At 38.6% G+C, this 27,233-nt stretch overlaps 1 protein-coding gene and 1 long non-coding RNA gene across 2 annotated transcripts in view; one reads left to right on the forward strand and one right to left on the reverse strand.

Annotated features, from left to right (window-relative positions):
* The window catches only part of RASGRP3 (RAS guanyl releasing protein 3), an 82,905-nt gene extending 60,070 nt beyond the window's left edge, over positions 1-22,835 (reverse strand). Inside the window, exon 1 of the mRNA XM_082426985.1 lies at positions 22,721-22,835. The gene's annotated coding sequence lies outside the window, so the exon portion shown is untranslated. The remainder of the gene's footprint in view (positions 1-22,720) is intronic.
* Positions 22,836-22,986: 151 nt separating this feature from the next.
* Positions 22,987-27,233, forward strand: part of LOC309643871 — a 44,401-nt gene continuing 40,154 nt past the window's right edge. Inside the window, exon 1 of the long non-coding RNA XR_014254113.1 lies at positions 22,987-24,789. This is a non-coding gene — a long non-coding RNA (uncharacterized lncRNA). The remainder of the gene's footprint in view (positions 24,790-27,233) is intronic.

Raw genomic sequence — 27,233 nt, forward strand, 5'->3', positions numbered from 1 at the left:
CTATACATTTTAAAAATGTAGATTCTAATGGTATGTGAATTATACCAATTAATTTTTAATTAATTAAAAAATATTCCCTCTTCACTTTCCTAAACTACTACATCTCCTATATTTCCTTCCTTGATTTATGGCTCAACCTTTCTCCCAATATTCCATGCCAGAAACTTGGGGCTCACCCTAGATTTTCTGGCGCCTTCTTTGATCATCCCTCCATGTCCAAGTCTGATTATCTGTCCCTGGACAGTTTCTCACATACTTCCACTTCTTTTCCTCTCCACTGCCACTCCTGGGTTTAAGCTGTCATTACCTTTCCCCTGGTCCACTGCAATGCTTAGTTGTCAGGCTTCTAGATTGATTCTTACCTCCTGTTTATCTCTCCTCTCTATTGGTGCCAAATCAATCTTTCCAAATTATCAGACTGATCACATAACTCCCCTATCCAAAATTCTTCCACCATCCCCTATCGACTCAATCTAAAGTCTTTGCTTGGCATACAAAGCCTTTCACGAATGACCCTCACTCTGTCCACCCATACCCTCACTCTTCTTTCTTCACCCTCGCTTTACCTTTTGCTGTAAAATGAACTTCTTTTTTATAGTGCCCGTGTGATAGGGACTGAATGTTTGAGTCCCCCCCAAATTCATATGTTGAAACCCTAATCCCCAATGTGATGTTATTTGGAGATGGGGTCTTTGGGAGGTAATTAACTCATGAAGGTGGTTTGTTATTTAAGCCACCCAGTCTATGATACTGTTGTTATAACAGCCTGAACTAAGACATCATGCTTTGCACATATTATTTCTTTTTTTTAGAATGTCTCTCCTCCCCCCAGTATGTCTGCATGGCAATCATATACTCACTTCTCAAATGCCTACTTGAATTCTCCTCCTCCCTCCCAATTCTTCCAGGCAGACCTTTGCACTCAATGTATTGACTTCCTTTAGGTTTTGTATGATTTATGTTACTGAATGGTTCTGTCTCCCCAGTAGTTTCTTAAGAACTAGACCCTGTCTCTTGTCTTTCTATCCCCCAACACCAAAGTATGTCTGTTATCTTTATATGGTTATCTTTCTCTGCCTTCTTATTCTTCCAACATGGCCTTCAAACTTCAAATTTGTTTCTTCTCCAATTTTCATCTCTAACCTTATTCTTGTCTCAAACTTTTTCTTTTGATTATTGAATGAATTTACTTCTTTTATATTAACATGCCCATAATGGAATTTCAAGACATGCCTCCAGATTTGTGGTAGCACAGATTTATGTTAGAGAGAATAAAAATACACCAAATACTTCTTCCAGTCATTTTCTGATCTATTTAATAAATACTTATTTCTGTGTCAGACAGTGTGATTAACACCATGGCAGAGGTACAAGTATATATCAGGTACAGATGGTGATCTCAGAGACCTTAGGGTCTAAAGAGGGGACACACATGAACAGAAATTATGACACAGGGCATTATGAAAGAATCATGAGAGAAGTAAAAACAAGTTCTGACTCACAGAATTGAGCTGTGCCTTGAAGCATGAGTGAGGTTGCACTGAGCAGAGAAAAGAACACTGAAAAGAAAATGCTGCAAGGAAAATGACACTGAAAAAAGCAGATAGGTGTGGAAAAGCAGGAATGCCAACAGAATGGTGAGGTCTTAAAACTGGACTTAAAGTACCTATGTGTTTATTTACTCACTCAACAAACATGGAGAGAGAGGGAGAGAGACTACCATGTTCTAAAGATCAGAACTAAAAGCCTCTGGTGGGATGAATTGGGAGATTGGGACTGATATATATACACTACTCTGTATAAAATGGATAACTAATGAGAACCTACTGTATAGCACAGGGAACTCTACTCAATGTTTTGTGGTGACCAAAACGGGAACAAAATCTTAAAAAGAGTGGATATATGTATATGTATGACTGATTCACTGTGCTGTACAGCAAGAAATTAACCAACATTGCAAAGCAACCATACTCCCATAAAAATTAATAAAAAAGGCCTCTGTGATGGTCTATGTGACATAATCCAATGTAGCCTTTTCCTGTGGGGTCTGTGTAGGCTTCACACATTTTACTAATTTAATGATTTCTGAGTATAGCTTAATGGTTAAGAGCCTGGATTCTAGAGCCAGACAATTGGGATCTAATTCGACTCTTGTGCTTTCTAGCTTTGTGCTCTTGGGCAAGTTACTTAACCTTACTCTGTCTCTGGATCTTTCTCTATACGGTAGGATAATAGCAGTATCTCTGTTGGAGGGTTGTTATGAGAATTAAATGGGTTAATACAATTAAAGTGCTTATTCACTGGCACATAGTATATTCTCATAAGTGTTAGCTACTTTTATTATTTTCCTGGCAAGTAACCAAAAAGTGCCTTCAATTTATGGGATAAAATGATTCCTATATATGTCATCTCTCTCAAATTCATAACTCACGTATATCTCACCTATATATACACATTTTGCAAGAGAGAGAGCGATAAGGAGAGAGAAAGGAAGGAAATAAAGAAGGGAGGGAAGGAAGGAAGAAAGAAAAAAGAGAAAGGGAGAGAGAGAGAAAAAAAGGGGGAAAGGCAGCATACGCCGGAAATTTGAGTAATGAAATGAGAACTAGTTTAAATTCCATTTCTACCAACTGTGCCTTAGTCCCCAAAATTTTTAAAATGAAGATTCTGTAATCAGCTACCTACTCTAATATTCATTATTTTGGAAGGATAGACCTAGTTGTCTCTAGACATACAGCCCAACCTATTATATTTTTATTGTCAGTTACAATCTATTTTTTAAAGAAATATTTATCAAGCACGTAAGATATGTACCTAAGGGGATACAAAGACACATACATGCCCCCAAAGAGACCAGGAGAGTTCAGTAAATACATATAGAAATGCCAGCAGTATCTCGTGTGTACCAATGAGTCATGAATGGGATCCCAGTCTTGACACTGCATTCATTCTTCTGCATAATGGAAATAAATGTCAGGTTAATAATATCCTCAAAAACAATTCTTGAGAGTGGGTATTACACAAAAACATTTCCACCAGAAGTTTTGCTGATGGATCTACTTGTCACAAGAAAGATGTTGAAGGTTGAAATAGTAAGTGAAACTGAGCTGGGTGCTAAAATTAGAACAAGAAGCTCATCGGCTTCTGTGGTAATTTGTGGGGATTTCACAAGTCTGCATGTTCACACAGTTTTATACCCTTGCCAATCTTTATCTCACCACAATATCTTATCTTCAGTGACTTCTTTTCAACAATTGCTTCTAATTTCTAGTCCAGGAGACTGGACAGGTATTTATTTATTTACCTTAGACCCTCTTTAACTATTAATCACATAAAACTTGAAGGTATTCACCAAGAACTTGGTAAAAAGATACTTCCTCACTACTAAATGCAACACAAATTAGTTATGGCATTTTAAAAACAGAAAAATACAAAAGAAAATGTTTAAATCCATCATTAACTTACCACTCCATAATAATGTAGTAGAACTTGGTTTGGGAGATAAAGGCAAAAGCCTACCATAAAAACATCAATGAATAGCAAAAATACTGGAATATCTGAAGCAGTATCTCATTGAAAAATCAAAGAATGCTCAAGACCAAAATATATTACCTTCATGCATCTAAAGTAATGTGAAGGGAGTCCAGGTTTTGTAAAAGTGTTTCTGTTTTTCAGGAATTATAGGTTCTTTCCTAAAATCTAATTTTGATTTTGGATAAGGAGTTTTTAATTCAATAATGTGTTGTCTATAAAGTGCCGAACATCTGTTTTATAATGTATCCAAACCTCCATATCTTCATTATAATATGGAACAACCTGAGTCTTTCCAATGAGTTTTTTGGTTTTTTTTTATTGAGAACCATATTCACACCAAGGTGACTGAACATATGTCATGCTTGACATCAGCTATATCCCACATAGATATGCTTGTGGGTCTTAACACAAAATCATGATTTCTGTAATAACCCAAGAACTCTAGCTCTGATGTTACAGCAATTAAATATGAAAGTATAGTGGCTGTATACACATTATAAACATTGTTCTCAAATGCCGTTCTCTTTTGCATTTTTCCCTTTATCTGAGAAAGCCTACTTAAAGACATACAAATAATAAACCACAAGCGTCAGTTTTTTCTCCAAAGTGAAGATGGTGTATGTTAACAAGTTCTTTCTCACTCAGCATCTGCAGGTTATAAGATAGTGACCTCCTAAGCAGAGATCTAACTCATAGATGTACTTTTTTGTTAGGCCCACACAGGATTGGCTCTCACAAAAGTTGCAAAAATGTACAAACCCAGACTTCCACTTCAAACAACCCAGTTTTCTAGATTCTTGTGGAAACATCAGATCTACCGGCTTTAGGGCTGCATTCCCACGAGGCAACATGTGTTTGGAACTGAGTAGCAACCGCCTCCCAGTTCCCCAAAGTCTCCACTACCCTCTGTTGTCTCCCCAATCTGAGGCCAAGTGACACGGCCATTTATCATCCCACTATGTTCCTTTTCTTTTTTGGTACATTTAAGAGGAAAGTGAAATATCACTTGTCCCAAAGAGAATTCTTTTTATCCCTAATCCACATCACTTATTCCGGTATCTTCTTGGGCCCTGCAAACACTCGCCTTTGCAAGCCCCTACCTCAGGCCCACCAGGCTGCCCCCTGACATCACAGATGCCAAGGAGGACTCTTCACAATGTTCCTATTTTTGGATTAGACAAGGAAGAGTCACAAGCCCACTACTATGCCTTCTGGCCTATTTCCATTCAAAAAGTAGGTTCAAACTGCAAGACAAACCCTTGCCCAAGCAAGAAAGTAAGTTTGGGGATTTCTATAGCATTTGTCAAGTCTGGTCAGGCTAATAAATTCTTATTTATTTCCAATTATAATATGCTTAAAATGTCTAGATGACCTCCAACTTTTGCAATTTCCTCAGATTTCTATGCTTTTCTTTTACAGAAAAGTTCTTGGGGAATTCCCTGGTGGTCCAGTGGTTAGCACTCCGTGCTTCCACTGCAGGGGGCCCTGGTTCCGTCCCTGGTCGGGGAACTAAGATCCTGCAAGTTGCACAGCACAGCCAAAAAAAAAAAAGAAAAGTTCTCATAATCAACAAAACAGATGTTCACTAACGATTCCCAAAGAGCATGGGACTTGGTGCCAATGCCCTCTCAACACTTTACTTTGTAGATTCTGGAAAGATTATGGGAAAATAGAATGTATACTGGGGTAGCTATACAAAAAATGTACCTACTCATGCTTAGAGGCAAATACATTTTCAGATTCCTCACCCCACAGTAAGTATCTAGTTTCACACTCTCCCACTTCCTCTCTCTGCTGCTTTGGATTTGTTGACTACAATTAGTGACAGCTTATTCCTCCCTGTCAGATTCAAGTAACTCAGAGGTACTATGGACTTCTCCGGATAATATCCTGTGGATAATTCCCAAGGTCATTTCCAGCACTTAGACAATGAGTCACTTGGATGACTAGTGACTCTACAAGTTGAGCTGGTATTCTTCCTTTGTTGTTGTTTATGATTCTAAAGAAAGAAACCAGCAATCAGGGGAGGGTTATTTACTAGTCAGTGCAGCTGCAAGGATTAGCCTCTAAACACCTGATTTCATCATTTTGCTCATTCAAGTCTTCTGATGGAGCTTTTTTTGTCTATTCAGAGAAACTCTGTAGTTCTAATAGCAAAACAGCTTGTGGTACAGGAGAGACAGAGGCATGTTTTTCCACTTTTCAAAGGGACCTTTTGTTTATCTGGTTAACAACCTCACTTTATAAAGGAGAAGCCCAGGACCAAAAAGATAACATAATTTGCCCAAGTTTAAACAGTGAGTTAATGGGAGAAAGGAAAATACGCCATCACAGTAGAGCTTCCATAGAATCCAGGCTCATACTGGGTGGGGTCCCTGGGACATAAAAAGTGCATGTTTCAGAGGCTGATTTTGAACTAATGCACCTGCTTAAGAAAGTGTGAGTTTTCTGATACGAAGCAGCTCTTTTGCCATTTAGATATGGAGAAATGAATCAGCATTGATGATGTGGAATTTCTGCTCACCGGTCTGATTTCAAGGGAATTTGACTCTCTGATTTTGCAGAAACTATTCCAACCTAATCATCTCCCTTTGTCAAAATAATTTTTGTATTCAGGGGTCTAAAATGATAACGGAGGTTTTAAATCCCTGGTTGGTGGATGCTGGGCATCAGAAGCGGTTCTGGGTACCTCTGAGATGAGTAGAGACGTGTAGTGAAGGTGAAATTGAGAAGGTAGAGCCTTGGAACTCAAAATTCATCTTGGCACAGCTGGATCTCTGGCTCTGATGCTTGGATCCTAAACCCTGTCCAGTCATTTGCTCTTATCACGTGGAACCCCACATATTTTCTTGGTTACCTTTGGTCACTCAAACTTTGGCTTCTCTTTTTAAGTCTTCTAGAAAAGAGCTGCACATGCTCCACTCCCCCAGTCTAAACTCGCTGCTTCAACACCGCTACAGGCTTTGAGACTCCGCCCCTGCTCCCCCAGGTTTGGGACCAAATAGTCCACGAATTGCAGCTCTCATTGTCCTTTTCCTCAAATTCCACTCACGTCAGACAGCAGCAGCTTTTTCAAGAGGGATAATGATGGAGCAAATACTTCCCACATTCCCAGCAATTTGTTTTTGGCTCAGGTGGCTCCAATCTTAACTCTGGGGGAAAAGATTTCTCTACTTTACAAAAAGGGATTATTGTATTCAGGAGGATACCTGCCTCTTATTAAATATTTGAAAGAAATTCAAGGAGGCTTCTGGGCTCAGATGGACAAACTGCCCAGTGAAATGAAGGAGAACCTAGAGAAAATGTCCAAGCCCAGCATAAGAGCACATCATCCTTCTGCACGGCCTTCATACTTTGCTCTGTAGTGTGGACTCATGAAGCCCAGGGCAGACAGAGAGCCAGGCCTGGTGCTGCCAGCTGATCTCGTCCCTGTGCTTCCAGGCTCCCATACACCCCGCAGGGCAGTTCTCCCACATGCAGAAAGTTTGCTCACTGGGGAACCCCTCCCCCAGCTCCACTCCTTCATGAATCAGTGACCATAAACATAGCTAATTTGAGGGGAAGAGCAGTTTCTAGGACAGAGACTTGTATTAGTTTGCTCCTACTGCTATGACAAGATATCACAGACTGGGTGGCTTAACAGAAATTTCTCATAGTTCTAGAAGCTAGGAAGTTCAAGATCAAGGCCAATTCAGTACCTGGTGAGACTCTCTTCCTGGCTTTCAGCCTTCTTGCTGTGTCCTCACATGGTGGAGAGCAAGAGCTCTGGTGTCTCTTCCTATAAGGGCACAGCCCTATTGGATTAGGCCCTCGTGCCTAAGGCCTCATTTAACCTTAATTACCTCCTTAACAGGCCCTATCTCCAAATACAGTTACATTGAGAGTTAAAGCTTTAACATATGAATTTGGGAGCACACAATTCAGCCCACACCAAGGCTTTTAACCAAGAATCAGAGATTTGTAAAACCCCTGACATCATATGCAGAATTTTGTTTTTGTGCCCATGAGCTTCTTTCTGGGGAGAGGGCCTCAAAGGGGCCTGTGATCAATAAAAGTTAAAGAACCACTGCTCAAACACACAGAGAATGACTGCCCTAGAGGATTTCAGAAGACACAGGAAAATCAGTATTCCCTGAGGTTGCACCATCTGATGTCATTTTTTTATATCTTAAAACAGATGAAGTTGCCTAATGCAGAAGGAGAGGAAACACAACATTATTCCCTGATTCTCACCACCAGCTTTTTAGAGTCACAAAAATTTGAGATACAGAAATTTTCACACCTTCCCAAGAGTCCATGAGCCACCTTAGACTTAATATCCAATTAAAAAACATAAGGTTTCCTTTTTGCAGAGGCATCTATGCCCCTGTCAAGGTCTAGAAATACTACCCCTACTCCTCCCTGTGAAGTTGCTTCCTTCATACCACTTCGTTCACCCCCATTACCCTTCAGTACCTTGGTCAGACGCCATCAGCCAGGGAAGTGGGGGGTAGGCACTGTTCTGTGCGGTCCACCAGCTTCATAAGACACTTCCCACAGGGCAGGGCAGCCGGGAGGAGTGCTCTGAGGCTGCATCGACAATGATATAATTCTGGCCACTTCACAAAAACACTGTCAAGTGGTGTCCTTTCAAATAGGGCATATAACGATTTAGACCGATGACATTTTGTTGGCTCACAAACCACAGGGGTTCAGACATTAGTGCAGTGCAGTTCTCAGACTAAAGAAATTGATAGTACGTGTAATCTCTGCACCATCTTAAATGGGGCTTTGTATGTGTTTAATGTCTTCCTTCAGAGGAGATTAAAGGGCAATAATCTAACTTTGCCCTATAAAATAATTCTGGAAAAGAGAATTAATAGTATTATTTCTATGTTATAACTAAATAAATGGGAATTCAAAGAAATTAAGTAAATATTCAATTGGTTAATCTATCCATCAATCAACAGGCATTTATTAAATATCTTGCTTTTTTCTCTTTTTTCCCCCCTCTGGGTGATGTTTAAATGCTATCTTTTAATCTAATTAAAAATATAATTCTAACAGCAAAGGACCTGATTCTTACCTTCTCAGGAAAAAAAAAAAAAAAAGAGTCTGTTTTATGTTCAGTATCCCAATCCCGAGTCCTTTACTGTCTCAACAAATATCAACTGAGCACATACCTCTACCTTCCAGACATTATGCGAGGGCCAGGGTATCCAGTGGTGAATAAAACAGATCAGGTCCCTGTCCAATGGAGTGTACAATTTACCGAGGGAAACCAACATCAAACAAATAGACAAGTTGGTATATCATTACAAATTGTTATAAAAGCTATGAATGAAAATCCAAACCAGATGGTAAGCTAGAGAATAAGAGGGATTATTCTAGGTGAGTGGTAAGGAAAGATCTCTTTGAAGAGATAATACTTAAGACAAGAGCCGAAACTCAGAGATTAATTTAGAGAAAGATGTGAGGGAAAGAAAGGCTTGAAAAACTGGCTGGATCATAATTACATTTGCCAAGTTGGAGAAGGTTGACTGGATGGAGAGAGTGGGTATACTGGAAGAAATCCAATGCTTAAGATGCCTTAATGTTAACACGCCTGTGAAACTCCTGTGTGCAGTTCTCAAGAAGCTATTATTTATACAAATACGGAGCTCCAAGAAAAGTTCTGACATGGAATTTAAAATTGGGAGTTAACCCCATGTGAATAGCATTTAAAGCCATAAGAATGGTTCAGATTCCTTAGGAAGAAAGTATAAAGAGAAAGGACAAAAGAGCCCAGGCTTAAGCCTCGGGCATTCCAACATCTAAAGGTCAGAGAGAAGAGGCAAAGCAGCAAAGCATCTTAAGGAGTAGTTGTTAGAGGGGTTGAAGGAAAACTTAAATCATTTTGTGCCATGAGGCCAAGAGAAGATCATGCTCATGGAAGTTAAAACAATCAACTATGTTGAATGCTACTGAGAGGTCAAATAGGAGAAGGATGGAAAACTATCTGCTTTAAAATTTTTGCTACAAGGAGATCACTGGTAACCTTGACAAGAGCAGCTTTAGCGGGCTGTTGGCAGAAGCCACGTTGGTGTAAGTTGAAGAGTGAATGGGGGGTAAAGAAACAAAGACAGCAAGTGTAGAATGTGAGTTTATTGAGTTTGTCTAGGATTAGAATGAAGAGAAATTGGCAGATGATGTGGGGATCAGGGGTTTTTTTATAAGATGAGAGTTGCTGGAACATACCAGGATGCTGATGGGGATGATCTAATAGAGAGGAAGACGTTAAAGATTCAGAAGGAGGAAGAGATAACTGAAGATGAGGGCATGGGTGCCAGTTGTAACAAAAATGAAGAAAGAAGGAGAAGATGGTTGCAAACACAGGTAGAGTATATATAATTGGTAAGGGTAAGAGGAAGGAGAATAACATCAATCAGAGGCATATAATCATCAGGTTGGCAGCAGGAGTTTATCTAATCTACCTGCTTCCAATACCCTCAGATCTCCTTCCTGAGTTTTTGAAAAGGAGAAAAGGAAGAGAGAAATGAACTTCCCAAGTCCCAGAGGGAGATGTCCCAGGATGAACCGTCCCATGACTTAGGATCTAATGATCCTTTTTCCTGCTCCAGTAAACAATGTGGCCCTAATTCCTTGGAATACTGCTCTGTTAGTTAAATATCTGTATTCTTGCCTGACAACATTTGATGCTCCTGCACACCAAAGAGTGCTGTCAGCTTGTGTTGTGAACCACTCAGCTTGGCTTTTAGTGAACCTTATTCTGCATGACTAGTCATTTTACATCTTATTTTTGCCCTGGTGATGATGCAGTAGCATTTCTTTAAGAGTATTAGGTTGTCACTACTTACTGTTCGACAGCAGTTACGGAGAAGAAATGTCGTGTGTAAATAATCTAAAGTTTTTTGACGGCATGTTAGAGTAAGATTTGTAACTGACTCATATGGGTCAGGGTTTCTCAAATTTGGTATGATTGATACTTCAGCTAGATAATTCTTTGCTGCAGGGGTCCAACCTGTGCACTGTAGGATGTTTAGCAGCATCTTTGGCCTCTACCCACGAGGTGCCAGGAGCATTCCACTCCCACCCCCAATAGGGACAGCCCAAAACATCGCCAGACATTGCCCAATGTCCCGTGGAGGGTAAAACTGCTCCTAGTTAAGACCATTGATATAGACAGATGGCATAACATCAAAATGGAAACTGAAAAAGTCAATCAAACACTTAAAATTTTTTTCTAGTATCAGAATGTCTGCTTTTTGTGTAGACAAATGCCTGACTGACTGAATTTTTCAGTTTTCAAATGAATCTTAGATATCTTCAGCAACAACAAACATTTGAACAAACACATCTAGACATCATCTCAGCTTGAGTTTCAATTCTTGAACCAACTGGCAAGATTTAACATGTCAGAATTTGATTCAATTTACAACATTTCAAAGCTTTCTAAGTCTAAACTTGTTCCTCACTCTACTAACTGGCATATTTTGATGCTTGTTTTATTCCTATGTTAATTATTTTGAGTTTCATTTTATTTTATTTTTGCTGTTTATCATAAGCTGTTTTAATCCCTTTTGGAGGCTATCAGAGGATAAATATTTATGAACAGAGGCATTTTTTTCAATATGTGTATAAAGAATCCTATTTTGTGAGAACAGTTCACTTCCTTTCCCATTGTCCAAATACTGGCTCCCCTTGAATAATCTCAGGATGATTCTATATAGAATGCATTGCCTGTATTACAGTTTTTACTTATAAATCATCCACTCTGTTCCCTTGTTACTCTGCAGAGTTGTTCCAGGCAGGGAGTGATGCTCAGTGTGAAACTATTAGAGGTGATTTATTCTCCTACCAGCTCTATCACTTACTGGCAAATAGCTTATGCTTCTGGGTCTCTCTTTTTTCACATTCAAATCCAATTAACATTTACTGAGAGGCAGGTGGTTTGGCCAAGTCAATACTTGACAGTGCCTCAAAGGCTGTTTTGTGGGAGGGTGTGTCTGCTCCATATGGCAACAACTTTTGAGGATCAAGAGGTTCTCAAACAGCTTTTCGTTTTCATAAATGACCCAGTAATAATGAGCCATGAATTTTGTTAATCTTTCTTGAATCACAGTCTTTCCTTTTGGCAAAACAAATGTATAAATTTAATCTCTCTTGTGTAAAATATAAATTCTGCATAAACAAATATTGAACTCCAGTTAATGATATGTATGCTGAAATGTTGAGGAATGGAGTGTACTGCTGTCTACAACCAATACTGAAAAAAAATATGGACCAATGGATGGATGGAGGAATGAATAAATGGATAGACATGTGAAAAAGCAAACATAGTAAATTATTAATGGTAAAATTGAATTGGCAGTAGATGGATATTCACTATACAATTCTTTCAACTTCTTCTTGTTTGAACATTTTCATCATAAAGCATGAAAAATTCCTTCCATTATTTTATATCTTATTTTTATGTTTTTTACAGTCAACTAATCTTTTCTAAATTGAAGTATAGTTGGTGTATAATATTATATGTTACAGGTGTACAATGTAGTGATTCACAATTTTTTAAAGGTTATACTCTATTTATAGTTATTGAAAATATTGGCTATATTCCCCATGTTGTACAATATATCCTTGTAGCTCATTTTATACATAATAGTTTATAGCTGTTAATCCCCTACCCTTATATTGCCCCTCCCCGCTTCTCTCTCCCCATTGGTAACCACTAGTTTGTTTTCTATATCTCTGAGTCTGCTTCTTTTTTGTTATATTCACTAGTTTGTTGTATTTTTTAGATTCCATATATAAGTGATATCATATCTTTATCTGTCTGACTTGTTTCACTTATCATAATGCCCTCCAAGTCCTTCTGTGTTGCTGCAAAATGGCAAAATTTCATTCCTCTTTATGGCTGAGTAATATTCCACTATATATATGCATATACATACACACACACATATACCACATCTTCTCTATCCATTCATCTGTTGATGGATACTTAGGTTGCTTGCATATCTTGACAATTGTAAATAATGCTGCTATGCACATTGGGGTGCATGTATCTTTTCTAATTAGTGTTTTTGGGTGTTTTTTTTTTTTGCATATATACCCAGGAGTAGAATTGCTGGGTCATACGGTAGTTCTATTTTTAATTTTTTGAGAAACCTCCATACTGTTTTCCACAGTGGCTGTAGCAGTTTACATTCCCACCAATAATCTTTTGTGTTTCCATAGAAATTTTTAAATTATTTGTTTTAGTTCTGTAAAAAAATGCCATTGGTATTTTGATAGGGATTGAACTGAATCTGTATATTGCCTTGGATAATAAGGTCATTTTAACAATATTAATTCTTCCAATCCAAGACCTTCCAATAAAGCTCCTTAGGTAGGTTTATTCCTAGGTATTTTATTCTTTTTGATGTGATGCTAAATAGAATTGTTTCCTTAATTTTTCTTTCTGATAGCTTATTGTTATTGTATAGAAATGCAACAGATTTCTGTATATTAATTTTGTATCCTGCAACTTTACCAAATTCATTGATGCACTCTCGTAGCTTTCTGGTGGCATCATTAGATTTTCTATGTATGATATCATGTCATCTGCAAACAGTGACAGTTTTACTTTTTCCTTTCCAATTTGGATTCCTTTTATTTCTTTGTCTTGTCTGAATGCTATGGCTAGGATTTCCAATACTATGTTGAATAAAATTGGCTGGAGTGGGCATCCTTGTCTTGTTCCTGATCTTAGAGGAAATGCTTTCAGCTTTTCACTGTGGAATATGATGTTAGCTGAGGTGTGTTATATATGGGTGCTTAGATGACCTTTACTGAGGTATGTTCCTTCTATACCCACTTTCAGGAGAGTTTTTTAATCATAAATGAATGTTGAAATTTGTCAAAAGCTTTTTCTTCATCTATAGAGATGATCATATGGTTTTCATTCTTCAATTTGTTAATGTGGTATATCACATTGATTGACTTGTAGATATTGAAAAACCCTTGCATCCCTAGGATAAATCCCACTTGATTGTGGTGTATGATCCTTTTAATGTATTGTTGGATTCAGTTTGCTAATATTTTGTTGAGGATTTTTGCATCTGTGTTCATCAGTGATATTGGCCTGTAATTTTCTATGTGTGTGTGTGGTATCTTTGTCTGGTTTTGGTATCACGATGATGCTGGCCTCATAGAACGAGTTTGAAGTATACCTTCCTCTGCAATTTTTTGGAATAGTTTGAGAGGGATAGGTGTTAACTCCTCTTTAAATGTTTGGTAGAATTCACCTGCGAAGCCATCTGGTCCTGGACTTTTATTTGTTGGGTCCTTCTATTATTTTAAATTCACATCTTTCAAACTTTCAGTGTTTGGGGATTTGGTGAATAAGTCATGTTCATTAGCCTTTATGATTTTATAACTATCAGTCATATGTAAACCAAAGAGGTGTCAGTTATCAGGCTGTCCAAGTGGCTCCTTTCTCCCCTGGAGAATTTTAGATGCTATTCTCTGGATGTTTTCCAATTTTTGCTAATGACTTTCTTAAGGTGGAGCAATCAAACTTACTCCAAATAGTCCAAGTCTCAAAGTTTTGTTTAAGGGTAATAAGAAAATATTTTTGGATTTGTTTCCAATAGTCTCTGGCTAATGAAGAATCAAGCTAAATTTCTTTTCACGGAATCCCTACACTACATCAGTTATTGGCATATTCATATGCTGACCACACAAGTTTAAAATCTCCAAGTTAACACAAGTTTAACACAAGTTAAAATTTTCTCAACTCCCTCCTCTCCTTCATCTGCATATCCAATTGCTCTCAAGAACTATCAACTTTACTTTTTAAACATTCTGAAAATTCTTCCATCCTCACCATTGGCTTGATTCATACTCATCTCTGCAGTCCTCTATTGGTCTTTGGCATTTTTTTCTCTCCAACCTGTCTTCCTCATTGCCTCCAGGGTTTTCTTTCCAAAATGCAAATATATTCATATCACTCCTTTACTTGACAAGCTTCAGTAATCATTAAGAACTATTGTTAATTATTTGACATTTATTAATGGTACTATGGATTTTTCAAAAGAGAACTTATCTTTTAGAAATGTATTCTAAAATATTTACAGGTAGAATGATGAAATGTCTGGTATTTGTTTCAAAACTAATATGGGAAGGAGAGAACATGGGTGGGGATATAAATGAAACAAGATTGGCTATTGAAAATTGTTAAGGTCAGGTAATGAATGCATGGGGTCATTATATAATTTTGCCTACTTTTGTGTATGTTGGAAATTTTCTATAATAAAAATATTTTTTAACTTTAAATTGTTCTCAAAAATATCTAAATGCTTCAGGGGGGCAAACAGTACCCTTAACCATCTGGAACTACCTTATCTTTGAGCCTTTTATCCAGTTCCTCCTCCAACATGTACCCTATGATTCAGCTCTACCAAGTTACATGTTACTCCTGGAAAGGAATCTTTCAAAATATAGTTTTTTCTTCTTGAACAATGAGTACTTATCCTTTTATACCCAGTTCAAATGTCACCAGCCCTAAGGAACCTTCCTTGACTCACCCTGATATAGTCATCTCCTTTCCCCAGACATCTATAGAACACTGTACAAACCTCATTTATAGAAAGATATTTGTAAGATGTTTGATGTAATAATTATTTAAAATATCAGTGTGCTTAACTAAGTGGTAATGTCCTGTAAAGTCTGTGCCATTATTTATGTTTGTGCAAATACTTGCCAAATGAATCATAGGAAAATATAGTTTGGATTTTTCTTTTACTTTTGTCACCCAAATGTGAATTCTGACTTCCATGTAAGAGGTCCCATAAACTAGAATGTACTTAGTGAGGTTTTGATAACTTATGGTTGAGTGAAGTTTCCAAATATAAGGATTACAACCCTAAACCATTTTTCAAATATCTTAGCCTCTTCCACAAACTTGATGTGAGACAGTATTCCAAATAGTTGCAGAATTTTATGCATGACACATTTCTCAGTCATCCTTGTAGCTAAAAAGATAAAGCCTTAATTCTTACACAATAACACCATCAGTGGGTTTAGTCAATCAAAGTTCTTTCATCTTCCAAAGAGAGTTTGAAGGTATTTCTTGTAAAACATGGAGAATTAAAATAAGGTGAAATATGTTCCACTGGTCCTGCTTCAAGTTCTGCTCAGCCCTTCTATCTATTTGTAACTATGGCCCCAAGAAACAATTCATGGAGTGAATGTAATTGCCGTCTTGGTGCCAATAATGAGTCATTTCTTGTAAAAACCAAACATAATGTAAAGCAAACTGTCACTGCTGGTTAATCAGCCAGGTCCTAGAGTCATGATCTTTTTTATACCTCTCATCATCTGAGACAGTATAATGATTTTTGAGTGTTGCCAGAGGCTTAGCTCTGCAGGGGTACCCTGCCCAGTGTACACAGCACCACAGTTGAGGGAACACCTCAACATGGAAACAGGATGAGACTTCAGAATCCAATCTTGAATCCAGATTCCTAGGATGTTTCTTTGTCTTGCAGCATGCTTCTAATGGAAATCGTTATGCATTGGGCATGACAAGAACAGCAGAATCTGGACTCCACAGAATGGCTGCCTTTTCCATAGTGAGCATCAGTTTTTAACATAAACATAGTGATATAGACTGTGTGATAGAATAGAAAAGGCATGCACTTTGCTTCTAGGAAGACCAGGGCCAGAATTCTGGCTTTACTACTCACTGCCTTGTGACCTTGGGCAAGGCCCTCGTCCTCCCTGAAATTTAGTTTTTCTTCTGTAAGTGTCAGCAGTAGTGTCTGCCCCTGGGTGTTGTAAAAATAAACACCAGTTTCTTTCCTCTCCCAGCAGCAGATTCAGTTTAAATGCCTACTACAGAAGGAAAATAGAAAGAGACAGATTCATCTTGGAATCAGAGTGACGTGACCGGGGACAGAAAGAGACCACAGAGAAATCTCGAGCACCACCATTCAGATTGAGCCCTGTCCTAGCCATAAAAAAATAGTGACCTCTAAAATATTCTGTCAACATATAGGATTTTGAATGGCAGTCATTCCATGCATAAATGAAATTCTATCTACTTCTAAAAAGCAGAACTGTAAGTGGAGCAGAATCCAAAGTTTAGTCAAATTGAACTCATTGTATTAGTTTTCCAGAACCAAATATGGAAATTATACTCAGTTCTTCTATTTTAAGACTGTTTTAAATTCTTGCATAGTTTATGAGCTCCAGAAATCTATATTAACTGGAGATTTGGGAATGTTCATTCTTCATAGTTACAGGGCAAGTGTTAGTGTGGCTGGAAAACAACATTAGTCCTTCCTAGCTCCTTGATCTTAGGTCTAAAGAGTTCTGAAAAACCAGGGTGGTTTTACAGTGTGTCAATTCCTAAAAAGGAATCCCTAGGTGGAACATTCCCAAAGTGAACTTAAGTAAAAGACTCCAAGGAAACTTGGTTCAGCCCATTTTGAGTTGTTGGATGAAAGGAGAAATATTACTTTCTCAAAACAAATCAGAGGAGTGACTAAATAGTCCCTTTTTCTTTTCTGTTTTTAGAAACTGTGGAGTCTGATTCCATGGCTGACTGATGGACCCTTTGCCTGAGTTCTTCTCCTTCCATTTAGCCAGCTCATCAATTGCTAAAGTCTCTACCACAAATACCTCAGAGGGGGAAAAGAGAAGCAATTAAAATCACTTAGACACATTCCAATGTAGTTTCTTGTCTGTGACTTTTGCAACAATTAAGCATCAGCAAAGTGGTGACTAAAATTAAGTTCTGTAATTAACTATGAACTTAATTTTTCCATGTTATTGATATTTTCCCTCCTTACTAGTTCTCGATCAAACATTGTACCTGGAACACATTCAAAGATGAAACTCTGAGTACGCTTATAATACTAAAGTAAACCAATGGCATAATGATCTATGGAAGGGTCTTGGAACATTTTGTGAGGTAGGGACAAGTTCACCTAAACCAACACTAAGTGAAGTGCAAAGATAGGGCAGCAACTGGCAAATAGAGAAGCCTTCAGAAAACAAAATTACCATTTTGATCACAGAGAAACCTAAAAGATGTTGCGATATTTGCAGCTACGTAAATCATTCATATATTGAGTTGAATTTTCCACTTACAATAGGGGCATTAAGTTTATATTACTTCAGGTTCCACAGACTATAACACAGGAAGGTAAGCCTTTAACCCACTATTTCATCTTTTTTCTTTTCTTTTAAAAACATTTCCCCTTTTTTCTTCTTGAAAGGTGCAGAAAGTTCTGATTATTACACTGTAATCACTAAGGAAAAATGCTCTTTGAGTCAGTTTATGAAGTAAATATTATTCAGGAGTTTTTAAATTTGAAGAAGGATATTTTCCACACTCATATTTTTTAAAAGCTACTTTAGAAAGAAAAAACATAATAGCTGTTATTATCATAAAGCTGTTCGCTTGTTTCCCCCATCCTCTGCCTCTAAGCCCTAGCCATCATAACGCGCAGCTGCACTGTAAAATCACCAGGCAACACACCCTGTCATTGTTAGGACCTTGCCAATATACTGATTATGCTGTTATACAATGGATTGGATTGCTGTAACAGAAAATTGACTAGTAGTGAAGATTCTCAATTAGTCTAGCAAGCTAAGACTCTCTCAGTTGTGGGCAGATAACTTTGCAGAGGGAAATGGTGGCAGGGACTCTCTTCCTGGTGGTCAGAGTACACTATTTTCCCATGGGAATAAGGGTACTATAACCAGGCAGAACTTCCAAGAATGCTGATGGTTTTGTTGGGTAAGGGGAGTGCATAGTGGACATCAGACTATACTTTTTAATCTCAAAAAACAACAAGATCCCTTCTAAAAGCTGAATATTACATCATGCCAAGGTCGATATGACTCCAACTTAACCACATTGGGTCTGCAGGGTAGGAAAATGACCACTAAGTTCCTTTACAAATATTACCAAAGCAAATATTATTGTGTCTGTAACTAAGCTGACCCTGTTTCTGAAGCCAAATATCCAAAGGCTTTGGAAACATCATCATTGACATGTGTGAGATGGCACATCATGAATCAGTCATCCATTTACCTTTCACCCATGAGAAGATAACAGAAATTATAGCCCTATGATCACAAAGAACAATTCCATGGATATTATTCAGAGTCTGAAGACCAGGGATTTAGTTGGGCTTGGTCCCATGACCATGGACAAGTCACTCACTTTCTCTCATTCTCAGTTTCCTCACTGTAAACAATGGTAACAGTGTCTCCCCTCTCTCATAGGATTGTGGCAATGTGCAGAAAAGTGTCTAATACTGGAAGAGTTCCATAAAAATGCAGGAGTTTCTCTTCTCGATACAGTAGATGGGCTCAAAAAAGATGACAACACAGCGAACTCAGATACACACCGCAGACTCCAGAGGTACCCTACTGTGATCATTTGAAAGCAAGAAACCCAAACTTTCAAATCCATAAAACAATGGGAATGTGACACACAAACTGCTGAACAAGCTCCAGGGGGGGCGCATGAGCAACCAATGCAAAGAGAAAGTGGGACCCAAGGGAGTTAACTCTTTGGGAACAGGTTCTTTGGAACACAAGCTGGCAAAATAAATAAATAAATAAAACAAGCATTGCATCACAAAATTTGTTTCCTTATAAAAGATCCCACGAAAACAGTCACTTTATTTTGCTTCATGCCAGGTCTGGAGTATGACCTGTGGATTCTGCTGCGATTCTATGTCCATCTCACGAGTCCCCATATAACACCCACCACACCACACCAATTGCTAAGAACTGGAGGTAATTTCCAGTGGCTCTGGGTTAGCAGACTGTATTGCTGGCTACTCTTGAGTTGGGCTTAGGTTTCGAAGCATCAGGCAGGTGAGAAGTAGATGAAAAATTCCCTCTTCTTGTTACAAATAGCTTGGTGTTCAAAATGTGTAATCTTGCTATAACAGCCTTGAAAAAACATTGAAGACTTTCTCAAAGACATGCCTGAATGCTCTGCTTACTAAACTTTCCTCCTGATTAACCAAAAGACCCTTCTGCTACTTATTCAGTGCTCTTTCTCATCGCCAGCCCTCATTTTGACATTTAACCACATGGAGGAATACAGAGAGTTAAATTAAATTTTTAGAAGAGTTTGAGAAGTAGGTTTTTCTCAGGGCTCTGTCTCTGGTTGATGACCCAGGCAAGCCGCAGGTTCATGGCCCACAAGTGAGAAGGTCAGTCTTCAGATATGGGGCAGGTGCGGGGAGGAGTGTGCACCCAGACAAATGCAGGTGCAGGTAGCCTCCCAGTCAGCAGAGAAAAGCACATCTCTCCTCTCCCCCGCCCCCCAGCCCCAGTCCCCTGGCCAGCGACCCTCTCTCACAGCCGGGAACAAACGGAGCAAAGAGAGGGAAGGATTGCATTGCTTCTAAGTCCTAAACAACAACAACCTCTTTGGACAACCAACCTTCCAGGTTGAGTCACACAATGAACAGGATTGACACTAGTATTATCACCACTAAGCTGGCTGTTTGGAGTGGGACATGGGTGGAGTGGCTGTCCTCCAGAGGAAAGGAGTGACAGGAAAAACCCAGGAAAAGGCCAGCAGGGCCAGCGAGAGCAGTGCATTCTTGGGAAATAAAAAAGCTCTCAATTGCTGTTCTGACCAATGTGAGGGCCATCAGTGGACTACTCTCACGGAGAAAAACACGCTGCCGGTCAGTGCCGCTACATAGACTGGGCTTGGACTGTCCCAAGGGGAAACCTCACCCTTCCTGCCATGGAGAGTTCGAAAGGGCCGTAACACACATTGCGTGTCTAATTGTATTGTGCTGAAATAGTCTCATTTGCATTTCATGAGCTTTTAAGCTTCAATGTGTGAGATTAGCATATGAGCTCCACTTTTATTTGTTTAATGTCTGACCTCGGTGTCACTTCTGCCTGTGTCATGTATAGCTGAGTGGCTACAGTCTCTGAACTTCAGTTTCTCTAGCTATAAAACTGGAAAAATTACATAAAGCACACAGACTTGCTGTGAGGATTATATGAACATAAATACACTTGTACAGCACATCATTTGGCAAAGTGCACAATAAGTGTAAGTTATAGCTATTAGTGTTAATATTATGATGGTAGTAGTAGCAGAAGCCTTGAGCTCTTTTCAAGCGCTACCACTCAGTAGCACTGGGACCCAGATAAATGTGCTACAACTTCCTCATCTTTGAAATGAAGGCATTAAGTTGCATGTTCTATAATTCCTATCCTAGAATTAAAAGCTTTGGTTCTATGGACATACTATCTGCATGTAAAATAATTATCTCTGTTATTCTGCTATTGATATTTTGAAAGTCAAGATATCATTGGGTTTTTCAAAATAATCTGTGGGCTTTCAAAAATTCAACACTCTTTATAATTCAAAGGAAACTCAGATTGCCATTAAGACCCTCTCAGTTTTATGGTGTGTGACTCTATGATTCTGGAGACACAATTTCACCTGAGAGTTCTTTTCTACTATCAGCCTTCAGAAAAAGGGAAACTATACCAGAAACAAACTCCCTAAAGAATGGCCCCTTGGGCAGCCGGTGCCTTGCAGACAGGGAACTCACTGGGCCACGTGGCCACATGCTGACCCAAGGACCTCACCCAACTGGCATAAAGAGGAACAAAAGAGTTGGAAATATTATTTTCTCATTGGACATTCTAGGTTTTGTGAATCCTACATTTTAAGGGAAAGAAGGAGAAAAACCTCTCACTGCCAGACTAGCCAGGCATCTGAATCTGCTTCCATCCCAGATCTTTGGCTGATGTGGCAACTCAAGAGCATCCATGCTGAGGGAAACTTGTATAGAACCAGCGTGTCATTTTCAATCCATACTCCATACACGAGGAGAGGTGGCAGGGGTGCAGGGAGAGCAGTGCTCCCTCCATACAGCAGGCAGAAATTGCAAGCAAATTGTACAGCTTGAGCCTATATGACAATCCGTCAGTCACGTGGGGAAACAAGCACACTTCAGGGTGTCCTGGGTTTCTCACAAGCAAAATAACTGTTTGGTCAGAATTCAGATCAAAACACCACTCTCTGCCCCCCTCCTTAATGTCCAGGCAATCCAGAAAAACGAACTTGTTTGGTTACCTGCCCCCATTGGTCTGATTCAGAGGCCTGTCACTTTCAGAGGTTCACATCATTGGTGCAGGGTTCTGCCCTCTCCCTTTCCCCTTTTCCTTTCTTCTTAAACATTCTGTCTGGTGACAACCACGGAAGGACAAAAGCCTGTGAACAACAGCTTTGTTCCAGGGTTGTGCCTGCTTTGCTGCTTTCCCAAGAGAAAGCTCCATTACTGCCGAATGAACCAAAGAAAGAACAAGTCCTCTCAGTTTTGGATGCCAGGACACCCCCCACCCACCCACCCTAGAGTTGATAATTGGCTTCAGACAACACTTTTATAATCCAGGTCATAAACAAGGAAGAAAGACTCTGCCCATCATAAAAACATGAATTTTCCCGTATCTAAAAGAAGGAAGACCAGGGACAACTAAAAATTTTAGCTGTAAAGTGATGAAAGTGAGTTAGAAAAGCTGTAAAGTAATGAAGGTGAGAAGAAAAGAATTATAAAGTATATCTTTCAATGAATTAGAAAGCATGCCTAAAATCTAAATATAATTGCTAATCTAAATATTATTTTGTTAGCTTTCTGTATTGCAGATTTTTACACATAGTTAAATGAGACAGTCTTCAAAATTGACTAGGAATGGTCCAGTCAGAAATACAACTGATTCACAAGCTATTTCTCAAACAACGTTTTCAATGGTTAAAAAAAAAAGTTTCAATGATAAAACTGACTAAAATCAAATCTAGTCATCAACTCACTTCAATAGTCTCTACTTCGTAACCTGAATCTTGGCTTTGAACCTAAACACCGTGGACCATAAAAATTCCGAATACCAGGAAATAAACTCGCTGTTTCCTAGATAGGAATCAGGCAATATGCCTCACTAATCCTTAAAGTTAGTAAACAACGCTGCGGAAAAGAACAGTTTCTAAAAAAAAAATCAGTAAAAAGACAGATGGTTATTAGGAACAGGAACAAATAAAATACCTCCTTTAGTGCCAGAAGGAAATCAAAATCAAAATTAAAAATTGTCAGTGGCTTGCAAAACACGTGTGCACATGCACACACACACACACACACACACAGAAGAAAGTTCTCCAGTTACTTACTGGGGCGGTTGGGCGCGGTATTCCTCACATCAGCACCCTGCCTGTTCAGCTGCCAAGTGCCCGAGCACTCCGCGAGCAGCTGTTTCCTTCATGCTGGGGCTCTGTGTCTTAACCAGTCACATGCACCTCCTGATAAATGCCGCTGCATGCCAGGAGGTCAGAAACTGAAGATCATTATTCTCCTAATTCACAAACCTTCTCGTAACCCCTGTGCTGGCTCAGCCATTTCATTAGCATGTAGAGCAGTACATTCCATAATTTGTTTTCTTTTAGTGACAAAACCCAAACAGCTGTTAGGTCACCCTGGAGAGCAGGTCACTGCAAGTGGAAAGTTGATGTGTTTGTATTGGGGAGGGCGTTGGGAGGGATGGGCTGGCAGTCCGTCTGCTCTCTTATCTCCCTCAGGTTTTCGTTGGGACACGTGAACAGCTAGAAGGAACCCCAGGCAGTACAGCAGGTGGCAGCAGCTCTTCTTTCCAGGTGCCCCTAGACTACATCAATCTGCCACTTAGTTTGCTCCATCTTGGTTTCGTTTTCTCAGCATCCCAGCCTCCAGTTTGTTGGAAGAGCCCCAGACTAAGTGGACTCTTCTGAGGAGGGCAGACTAGCCGCTTAAGGATGCTTAGGTTTAGTTTCAAAGGACAGGGTTGCTGTGCCCAGTGATGCGGAGCGGCAGATGTGTGTGGGGTTAATGAGGAATATCAAAAACGCAACTTTATCTAAAGAGCTAATGGAAATGATTTCAGGCAGCCTAAGACCAAACTTCCGCATAGTTATCCGTTGGATTGTGTCAACATTTGGGGGCACTGTTGAGATTACCAGCCAGGGAATGAGAGTGGAAACAGAAATTATAGAAGTTTACAAAGCACTTTACAGATGTGCTGCTGCCCCCTTTGGTATGCTAGGAAATGGGACCAGCCTGCTGTTTCCTGTGCTGCACACAGAAGTGGCAAACCATCCTGAATGCTTTGTTGAATTCATGCTTCTCACCTGAGCTGCTTTTCCCAACCCCTCCCCACCCCCACTTCCTATTCGTTCCTCTCTCCAAAGAAAGCCCTTAAACTATCTGACTTTGGGTAGTATCTAACCTTGGATATCTGACCTCTTGGTGTAGTAAGAGTGACACTTCCCCAAATCAGTGCCCAAGCAGGGTAGAGTGGAGATATGACAGAGAGAGTAAGCCCTTTTGGCAAACTGAACATCCAAAAAAGATTTTAAAAGGTTAAAATGTCCCAGGGGATTTCTGAACCATAATGAGCCTGTTAAACTTTCAACTTTGATTTTTAATAAGTGAGATCTTACTCAGTAGAAGAGCCTGTGTGGGCAATTTTTCATATCTGGATTTTGTCTCATAATTATTTACAGTGTTAGTCAAACCAGAAGTTTCCCTCCGTACGGAATATAGAATCTTTTTCCAGAATAACAGCAAAAGACTAAAAACCCCTCAGTCTTACCAGTCTTTCAGGGGATTCACTTGTTAGCAACACGTGAGAGCCCAAAGTACAAATGAAAATTTTTTTACAAGCTTCAAAACGTATCCCTTTTAAGGGTTCAAAATTAATAATAGAAATAAGACATCAACATACAATGTGCTAAAATACATATCAGCTTCATAAACATTTTTTCCTTGTATGTTGATATGACAATCATTAATCAGAAACAGAAAAGGAGGCCGATTGAAGATTTAAAATATTATTTTGATTTATGTTTACTTTGTAACTACAGAAACTTTTGTGACCTTATGGCATCCATCAGTTACTTTATTTGCAATTGACTTGTTAATTGTTCTGAGGATCTATTGCATGCCACATCATTAGCAAAAGAGAGAAACCCTTCAATAACCAATAGAAAAAAACAAACTCAGGAAACATAAACACAGAAATGCCTTTCTCCTTTTGGCAGAGAGGAAGGGATGGATCCTGAATCATACCTATGAAGCAAAATGTCAACGCAGACCAAGACCCGGGAACTTCCCGGGTCCAGGAATGTAATAGAAGGTTCTACAATGACACCTTCCAGCCTCGTGAAGAAATGGGGAGATCCCGCCTCCCTGCCCATACTGTCTACAGGTACCAATCATTTCCTTCAACTCAAAAAAAGTCGCCCTCCTCCGATCAGAGGCCATCCACCCCCTGGGTTTGTGTCTAATTTTGCAACTCCTAAATGTTTAGGATGTTTTTGCCAACAACTATGCCTTCATTCCCTGTCTGCTCACCCTCGTCATTATACAAATATGCTCACGGTTTTCTATTTCCTAAAAAAAGGATCCTTTGCTTCTTTAATTCCTGCCCTAACCCACTCATTCCCTTCACAACTAAGCTTCTGGGGAAATACTCCTTGTCTCCATCATCTCGCATCCCAGTTAAGTCTCAACCTGCTTACAGTCTGGCTTCTCCCATCCATTTCACTGAAACTGCCTTCCCCAAGTCACCAAACACCAAGGCTATTGGCTCTGCTTTTATTTTACTCGACTTCTCAGCTGCATTTGACCCAACTGTTTCAAATGTTCTCCTGAGACTACCGTAAAATTTTACTCCTACCTCCTTCAGCCTCCTATATGGACTTTTCTTCTACTTGCCCCTTAAATGTGAAAATCCCCTCTTTTCTTCGTGTTTTCTTACATCTCTCATATGTCTTATTTTATTACTGAATGACTATAGTGGTTTCCTAATTAGTCGCTTTGCTCCAAAAGCCTGTCTCTGCCTTCGGTTTATTTATTTATTTTTACACTTTTAGAATGAAAGCCTCTCAGGGGCCATGGTGGTGTCTTTAGTACCTTCATATTCCCAGAACCTATGACTGGGCTTGAATTTTTCTCTTTTATTTTCTGCTGTTGTTGCATTTCTTACTCTGTATTATAATTAGGTCTTCATGTATCTATGTTGCATCTAAACGTTGACTACCTTAGAGAAAGCGTATGACTTATTCATTTTATAGCCTGCAACACCTAATACAATGCCTGACATATAGGAGACACATGGCTGAAACCATGCTGAATGAATAAATGAATGATTAAAGAGAAGGATTTTCTGCCTACTCCTTTAATAAATGATAATTTTTAAAGTGTGCAAAAACATTTTATATTAGGTCATCAAACCATCCTAAGCAATTTCCCCCCAAAAGAAATTATTTTGTCCACATTCTATGACCATGCTGTAGTAAAACTATAAAACAATTACAAAAGTGTAAGTTAGAAAAGAGCCAAGCTCTTGGAAAATTTTTATAACTCTTCTTTAAAAAAATCATTGACTGGAAAAGAAAAAAAAACATCTATAGAATGCTTAGATTTCAATAATGAGAACACCACATACCAAAAAGTGTGCACAAAGCCAAAACAGTTAATTAGAGGCAAACTGACTCAAAAAGAACTTGAAAAACAATAGATCAATAATCATGGAAAAAAGTAAAAGTTATTGAGAACTTGTTTCCAAGAAAACTTTTTGGTCCAAATTACTTACACAATCAAGTTCTCTTGGGGCTTGAAGCCACAGATAATTCCCAGGCCATATAAAATGTTCAAGTGGACAAAACTAACAGAAAGCTAACATAATACCCTTGACTTAAAACAAACAAACTGATAAAACATAATAAAGGAAAACACAGACTAACCTCCTGTATAAATGTAGTTTACCCTTGAGATGAAAAAAAAATCTCAATATTAAAGAATGCACTAGCATAGTGACATAAATATGTCAATGGAAAAAAGCTTTCAGTTTAGCACAATAGGTAATCTTAACAAGTCTTTTGATAAAATTAAATATCAATTTTTAAAAAATAAAATAGGAGAATTTTTCTTAGCATGGTAAAGATTGTGTATCTCAAACCAAACACAGGCATCATACCTAAAGGTGTAATACTAGAAGTATTAACATTAAAATCAGAAACAAACAAGAAAAGGATGCTCATTGTCACTACCATCATTTAGCATACTATTCTGGACCAGATAAGAAAAAGAAGCTAAAAAAAGAATTACGAGAGAGCAGGAGACAAAATTACCTAGCTTGTACATGTTATAATCATTTACTCAACAGAATCAACTTTTTAAATAATTGGAAATATCAGTGGGGTGAACAGTTAAAAAATAAATACATGACATTAATAGAATTTTCCACATAACAGCCAAAACCTGATAGGAAACATAATGGGGGAAAAAAAACCCTCATTCATAATAGTAACAACAACAACAAAATTTCTAGGAATGACAAAAAAAAGTGAATAACATATTAAAAAATTTTATAAAACTCTATTGAGAAAATAGAAAATATTTCGATAAATGGAGAGTTATACAATTTTCTGGGACTGGAAGACTCAACATTGTCAAGATGTCAATTCTCCCCTATTTAATTTATAAACATAATTAATTTTTGGTTAAAATCCCAAAGAGATTTTTTGAACTGCTTAAAAAAGAAATCCTGAAGTTTATCTGAAAGAATAAAAAACTGAGAATGGTAAAGAAATTTTAAGAAAACAACAGGGGGGCGGTCCTAGGTATTAAATAGGCTAAAAAAATCAA

This window comes from Balaenoptera physalus, assembly GCF_965194825.1.
Source record: "Balaenoptera physalus genome assembly, chromosome: 15".
NCBI classification, from domain to species: Eukaryota; Metazoa; Chordata; class Mammalia; order Artiodactyla; family Balaenopteridae; genus Balaenoptera; species Balaenoptera physalus.